This window comes from Petaurus breviceps, unplaced genomic scaffold (genome assembly GCF_028583685.1).
Source record: "Petaurus breviceps papuanus isolate PSGF00001 unplaced genomic scaffold, PetGlider_PUasm1.0 173, whole genome shotgun sequence".
Classification (NCBI taxonomy): Eukaryota; Metazoa; Chordata; class Mammalia; order Diprotodontia; family Petauridae; genus Petaurus; species Petaurus breviceps.
Window position 1 is genome coordinate 36,307,974 of NW_027185759.1, and position 2,404 is coordinate 36,310,377.

Genomic DNA, 2,404 nt, shown 5'->3' on the forward strand with positions numbered 1-2,404 from the left:
TCTCTCTCTCTCTCTCTCTCTCTCTCTCTCTCTCTCTCTCTCTCTCTCTCTCTCTCTCTCTCTCTCTCTCTCTCTCATTCCCCCTCCCATCCAGAGGCACATGTTCTTAACTTTGATTACACAGGTGAAGACAAAGATTGTTTCAGACATTTAATACCTTTTATTAATGCCCATTCCGTTTTGCCTTGGCAAAAGGATTTTCTTTATCACTGAATAAGTAGACAGGTAACAGTTCCACTGTACCTGCACCTGCTGTGAAGTAAAGCCAGGCACCTCTATTCTCTGTCATCATGCCCCTCCACATCAAGTTCTCTCCTCCTTCAGCTCTCCCCTCTACCCTGCATGCCAACAGACACACTCCCAGACCAGGCTCTCTTTGGCCAGTAGCTAGCATTTACAGAGGGCTCTAAGATTGGCAAAGTGCTTTTCATAGATTATATCATTTGTTCCTCAAAATAACCATTTAAGGTAGTTGCTGTTACTATCCTCACTTTACAGATGAGAAATAGAGATATGATAGTGTTGGGGATAAAGCACCGGTCTCAGAGTCAAGACCTGTGTTCAAGTGCTATCTTAGACACAAACTGACTGTCCTTGGGGAAGTCGCTAGTAGTCTTAAAAAGGAGGTGTCATCTTACACATTAGAGGAGATTCCTTACTGAAAGAAGCCTAAATGAAATCTTTGTCTTCTCTACAGATAAAGGAATTGAGGCTGATGGATGGTGAGTTGCTCAGCATCACACAACAAGTTAGTGTCAGAGATAACATTTGGATTCAGGGCTTCCTAATTCTAGATCTTACATTGTATGATGCCATTGACCTGTTTTTCCAGAGTATATAATGACTCACATGCAATAGATGCTCATGGAATGGTTATTAAATCTATTAAATAAGAAGGGTGGGGCAGAAAAGACTAGGGATAGAACAATCCCACATAGAATAAGAAATACAACATTTCAAAAGCAAAGTCCTCTTTCAGTTCTTCTTCAGAGGTGGAATGGTCATGCTGGTACAAAGAGAGGCATCCAGGACATGCTTTTCAGGGTGAATGGGATGACCAAAACTATATGTTTCTGTGTGTGTCAAAACTATGATTACACCTGAGCAATGACTCTTAAGGGAATCTTACAGAATACACCAGCATCAGTGCAACCTAAATACCGTAAATCTATTCTCTTTGTAGCTCCAACTTATATTACATATATATGTATACATATACACATATCATATATATTATAGGCAACTGGTAAGTGCTTATGGATTTATATATCACTTGTTTCAAGTGTATTCAACAACCTGGTCACCCCTTTTTCCCAATGCAAGTACTCTGCTATTAGTAGCTTGAATAAATAGAGTGCTTGAACACGCACAACTGGGCTTCCCAGTGGGGAAGAACAGGATGGTGGAGGGTAAGTGCTTTGATGCCAATAGCAATAGCAAATTAAGAGAATGACTTTTCTCCATAAAAATCCCCTGACAGAATGCCATCCTGCACCATTTCATTTGAGCTAAGGCCCTGCATTATGATAGGATGATATTTAATAAGCATGCATATCTAGTGATGTTTTAGAGATAATTCAGAAAACATTTCATGAACTCAGTAGGGTTTTAAAATCTAAATAGTCAAAAACATTGCAAATATCAACCCAGGAAAAATAACGGACAGATGCAACAATTACAGAAGATGCATGAAATAATCACCGTAGTTTAGAGTCCTTGAGTAGAATTAATCATGGTACCATTATTTATTCACTTGTATTAATGGTGGCCATGTTCATGGTCCCACAGTGGGTAATGTTTGATCTTATCAAATGGGATGGTGCATAGAAAATGGTAAAATGAAATACCAGGGGAATCTGATTCCATCATGTACCTCTCTTTGTGGAATTGAGTCATTTAACCCTTCTAGTTTCATTTAAAGGGAAAGGTGATAAAACAGAGAACCTAGAAGACCCCCTCCAGCTCCAAATGTATGATCCTAAGCGTGTTGTAAGATTTGAAGCATCGTATGAATGTTCTCTATTAGGATCATAGTACCATAGAATGGAAGAGAGATCTGAGAATTTAATGGATGAGGAAATTGAGGTACAAGGATTAAATATGTGTTTGACACATTCAATAGCAAACCTGGCTTTGAAAACATACTGTTCTTTTGCATATTTTCATAACTAAGAAGTTACTATGTATTTTTATATAGTGGTATTCTAATCACTTTAAAGAACAACTGAGGCTCTAAATATCACTGTGCTAATTTATAACCTAATGTATATTTTTAATAGACCTTAAAGGATCAGAACTATTATCTAAATTTGTTCAGGTAAAGGATGCTAATAATTCTCTCTCTCTCTCTCTCTCTCTCTCTCTCTCTCTCTCTCTCTCTCTCTCTCTCTCTCTCTCTCTCTCT

At 38.2% G+C, this 2,404-nt stretch overlaps 1 protein-coding gene across 10 annotated transcripts in view; it reads left to right on the forward strand.

Annotated features, from left to right (window-relative positions):
* Nucleotides 1-2,404, forward strand: part of NAALADL2 (N-acetylated alpha-linked acidic dipeptidase like 2) — a 1,484,638-nt gene that overhangs the window by 886,074 nt on the left and 596,160 nt on the right. The window lies entirely within an intron of this gene.